Raw genomic sequence first — 5,661 nt, forward strand, 5'->3', positions numbered from 1 at the left:
GGAGCTGTCAGCATAGAAGAGCTCCGCTGATTGCTCTGCTCTGTGATTGGCTGAGGGGAGGGAAACCCTGATGACAGTCAAGCATTGTCAGGGTTTCCCTTTTCTCAGCCATTCAGCACTAGAGATTAATGGGGAAAAGTCACCCAATTCAAGTCTAGTGCTGAATGGCTGAGAAAAGGAAACCTCAGTTATCTGGAAACTGAGAAACTGTATACAAAAGTGAAATTTTTAAAAATATAACAATATAACAAAATACAAACATATTGGGTCTGATTTAATAAAGCTCTCCAAGACTGGAGAAGATAGAACCTAAGTTCACCCATGACATCTTCTCCAGTCTTGGAGAACTTTAATAAATCAGGCCCATTCACTCAAGAAGAATCAAGACACGAAGTGTTTGTGATGTAACTTAAGGCTAAAAGCACTTGTGGCTGCCTGTGCACCAACAGAGATGAAAAAGCTATTTAAATGCCATTTGATTGATAATCAGAATAGCATGTGGGTAATATTGACAATAAACATGGAATGACAGTAACTTAATACAATTGCTTTTGACCTGATTCATCAACAGCCTTATATATGTTGGTTCTTTGCATGACTTCCTTCGGAGCATTGTTTCTCACAGTGAAACATGATTGTGGTACTCATCTCCACCCTATACATTCCATTTAAACATTAAAATTTACCCAAGCCTGACATTTGTATTGCTGAACCTATAACTGGACAGACAGCATGAATGTTTAATTGTTTTCTCGTATCTATTTGCAATTTAAAGGAGAACAACAGGCACTGTAATATTTTCACATGTAAATGTTAAATGATCATCATTATGTGAATATTCCTATTCATGTGTTTTAAACCTTGTGTGAAACTTTGCATATTAAATACACTGTTCCTGGTAACCAAAGACCATGTGATTTTTTTGCCTAGGCACAATTTTATTACAAAAAACAGAAGTTTTCTATTTAAAATAATGGATGTGGTTTGATAATAGCAGCTTCACTTATTTATGTGAATCAATATATTATATTTAATAACTGCAGTTATTGTTGCAAATATCATTTAAAATTACACTTTCTAATGGGGTCACTGTGGATGTTCATTAATAAATATCTTTATTACCAGCACTGCAATATGTTGGTGTTACAAAAGAACAGATTAAAAATACTGCTTAAAATGTAGGTCACTGAACAACCTTTTAGAAATCATATTTCCCATTTTCCTATCCTTAAATGACCTCAGGCTCACATAGTTAATTTATTGAACCTACCCCATCCTTCCGTGCTAAAAAAATCTATTCATAGCTGCTTGGTTCCCACACATTCTATAACATTAAATAGCCATTTTCATGCTGAGATTTGACCCAAATTCTTCTATGACCACATTCCTGTCTTTAGCCTCTGTTTTACCCAAATGATAATTTACCCAACATTTACCATAATCACAAACACTTTCTTATAAGGTACATGTACAGGAAGTATATTTTACCTGCTACAACCACCATACCTTATTATGTTCTTATTGTACAAGTGCAGCAATAGCTACTACCATGTAGCATGCAAAAATGTATTTTTGATTTGATAAAAGATAGCTTTTTAAGGGATGACGTTTATATTAAAATGTGTTTGCATTATAGGGATCTTTTCAATAAAAGAGACAATCTGCTATTTGCTTGCCACTGCTCTTTGAAATGGGAAATCATTAAATCATAAATCATTAATTATCAAATTACAAATACTAAGGAAATAGTTAAAGATTTAAAGCAAATCTTCAGCCAAAAATATCAAAATAAAAATGATTAGCCAATAAAAGATAAAATAAAGCTCTTGCTTTTGATGCAATATTCACATTTATACCAACTCTACCCCACAGTATTTATTACTCTTCCTCTATTATGTGTCCTTCAGGCCACCTCCTCTGATTTATTTAAATTTACTTTAAGATAAGGATAACAATCACCAAGGCACTAGTACATTTTGCAAAAAAAAAAATAATGTGAGAATGGATTCACAAATCGCTATAGGTTGATTAAAAAAAAAAAAAAATCAGTAATAGCTTCTTGCCTCTCGTCACACTTTATATGACTCTTTGCCATGAGCAGGCAGATAGATGATATATGCTGATAATCAACGGCCATTAATATATTTGTTACATGTAGAGATGACAAATGTAAATGTAAAAAGGTGTATGAAGTTGCTGGTTAAAAATAATGCAAATAATAATTTACAATATTTTATGTTAACCTAAAAAAAGTACTTTTTATTTTTTTTGTATAATCATATCAAGGGATTATGGCAATGTACAGTGAGTGTTGCAGTAGATCAATGCTGTTTATGATCACCCTGAGAAAACCATCTGCATGGTGAGTCATGGCTGAGGTAGCATCATTGATTGATTGTTTTCAGCAAAAAAGAAATGTGAAAAAAAGAAATGAGTGATGGGCAATAGGTTTAGGACCTTTTCATACCAACCAGGTCCACTGCAGTGTGGTAAATGTGTGGTGAATAAGGCAACATACCATGGCAAACAAAAAAACCTTACATGCAGCATTTCTAAAATTTCTCATATTGCAGTTTTTTGCAATGCATACGCAAATGTGGATTTGGGTGCCATTCAATATGAACAGCACTGTATTCCACCTGTGCATAATGCACCAATCATGTGTTGTAAATGGGTTCTTAAGGTACAGCGACCCTGATTTATTTAAGTTCTCCAAGGCTGGAGAGGATACACTTTCATCAGTGAAGCTGGGTGATCCAGCAATCCTGGAATAGAAGTTAATTGCTAGCAAATGTTTTGAATCCTGGACTAGATCCATTCCAGGTTTGCTGGATCACCCAGCTTCACTTATGAAAGTGTTTCCTCCCCTGCCTTTGGGAGCTTTAATAAATCAGGCCCAGTATGTGATCTTTCACAAAATTAAAAAGGCTGAACCAAGAGTTATGTTACCTGTTAATAAAAAAAAAGAATATTAACCTTCTTGCTGCCAGCACTGCTGATAGTCAACACCAAAGTCCACTGGCAACCAACACTTTTAGACGTCCCCAGCAGCTTTAATTGGTTTCTTGTGCAGACCTCTAGGAAAGACATTCAAGTTCACGGCAACTTAGATGTGATCAGTGGCACCTGGTCCTAGAATGTCTTTTTATATTTTGGATATCTTTATTGAAGTTTATTAAAAGTAAAATACAGTACAAATACATTACAACATACATAGAATAAGAAAACACAAAATAAAATAAAGAACATCTCTTGACCATGGTGACATACAAAGCAATAGTGACCAAGAAATTTCAACATTTTTTATACAGTTGATGCACAGATAACCATTCGTTTACCAAATAACATTTTATCCATTGTGAACAACCCAACAACTGTGGGGTAAAGTTCTTCATTTGGATTCCATGAAGCAGGTCATAACTGTCACATACCATTCAGTACCTCCAGAAATGTTCATATAATCTAGACAATATAACAGCAGCCTTTTTATTTAGGCTGTGGCTACTTTAAAAGAAAACAAACTGTAAGGCATTAAACACCTTTTGCTTTGATGCACTTAGAAAATAATTAGCTGATGTAAACCGAAGGTTTCATTGGCTTTGAAATAGACCCTTAAGTTCAATGTATATAATGTCCAAGCCCCTTACTTTTTAAACGTTATAGATGATTATAACTAACCTGTAAAGCAAAAACTTAGATTTGATATGTTTGTGAGGGTTCCTGTTCATCTAGAGCAGTGGTTCTCAACCAGGGCTCTTTGGAACCCTAGGGCAGTGGTCGCCAACCTTTTTGGACCTATGGACCACTAAGTGCACAGACTCATGACTGTGCAGGGAGCTGTGTGTCACTCAAAGGGGAAGAAACTTCCCCCAGAGTGACATCATAATGCCAGAACCCAACCACTCTCCCATTGCAGGTCTGAGCCTGCAATGGGAGAGTGTATGGGTTGTGTCCAACCCACCCACCGTCCTGAGCCTGTGATCTGTACGGAGGACATGGTACATGGCTCTGGCGGGTGCGTTCCCCCAGCGGGGTCCTCCTGCCCCCAAGAGCTGTGTACCACCAAAATTTTACTCACGGACCACCAGTTGGCTACCACTGCCCTAGGGTACCCATGGAGGATGCTAGGAGTTCTTTGAGCAATGAGCAATTTTTGCCTCTCAGGTCAGGTACCACTGACACCAATGATATTTTTAGCTCTGTAATGGTGACATTCTTCCCACTGTTCAGCAGGATAAGAGGCATTGGTCCAACTGACCACCATACTAATGTACTGTAAGCTGTGGATATAGTAATTATACCTGAGGTACCCTTCAAGAATTACTGCTCTAGATCATGGTATATCTAGTACTAATTAGCCATATACATCTTGTTCTTCCCAATCCAGAGCAGCCCAAGTTTCTTGAGAAGACATTGTTACAAGAACGTCATTTTTTGCCAGATTTGGGCATCTCTGTATTACCCAGGACCTTATTGGAGGGAGGGGGATGTTTCCCCTATCATGGACATTAGAGGTGGGTGGTAAGTGATCTAACTGGACATTAAAAGGGCCCTGTGTCAATGGGATTTGAGCTGCTTCTGAGTTTATTTAGAATTCATCTCCAAAGGTGACGTAGGTATCCTGGGAGGCTCTGTGCTCCCATTCATTCTTGATTTCCTAGGCAATCATAAATTAAGGGGGCAGTGCTGTACTTAAAAAAAAAAAACACAAACAGAATTTTTACTTTAAATAAAAGGGTTGTCTACCCTTTTATGTAAAGTGAAAATTCTGAGTATAGGTACGCTTTAACTCACCTTTGTGCTACGCTACATGGAGGAAGTGGAATTATAATGGCTGCATGGGACCCCTGGCGGATGGCAGATCATGGGCACCGAGAGGACCCCATATTGGTATTTATGCACCTGCACCCAACCTGAACTTGACCAGCTTGAAGCAGTATTTTAAATCTAATAAACTCGTGCAGGAATACAAAAGCCACTTTAAAGGGCACCTAAACTTAGAACTTTCACTTTACATAAAAGGGTAGACAATCCTTTTATAAAAAGTAAAAATGAATGAAGAATAAATGGGAGCCTCCCAGGATATCTACATCACACATCCCAGGGCGCTCTTGGCTGCTCCTTCTGCACATCCCCCAGCATCTCGGGCATGCGCAGAAGGAGTCCTTTCGCCAAAAGCGTAAAAACTTGCCAATCGCATGCATCCGCAGTGAGATCGGCAAGTTTTTTCCCATCTAGGTCACCCGATCTCACGCCTGCGTTGGGTAACATAGGAAGAAGAACCTGGAAGAACAATAAAAAGATGGGGGCGCCAAGCGCGCCAGCCCAAAGACGGATGCCGGGACGACGCAAAACCTGATAGAAGAAACCTCTGGACTGATCGACTGCTCTGCGGGATTGAAGGAAAAGTAATTTTTTTTTGGTTTTGGCGTTTTTGGGTTTACTTTCTCTTTAAAACAACAAAAGTCTAATGACACCAGGCCTGATCCTTAATTCCACACTCACTTTGCATTAAATCAGTAAATTGTTGCTGAAGAGGAATCAGTCCATTTTAGGGGTCACATGCAGCAGATTAGTGTCAGTGTGTGTGGATTATAACATGTGACAGCCATGTAAACACAGGGAAGGGTTAATCAGGCGGTGCGGGAGGAGCGGAAGGCT

The sequence above is a fragment of the Pyxicephalus adspersus genome, chromosome 3 (genome assembly GCF_032062135.1).
Source record: "Pyxicephalus adspersus chromosome 3, UCB_Pads_2.0, whole genome shotgun sequence".
In the NCBI taxonomy this organism is placed as follows: Eukaryota; Metazoa; Chordata; class Amphibia; order Anura; family Pyxicephalidae; genus Pyxicephalus; species Pyxicephalus adspersus.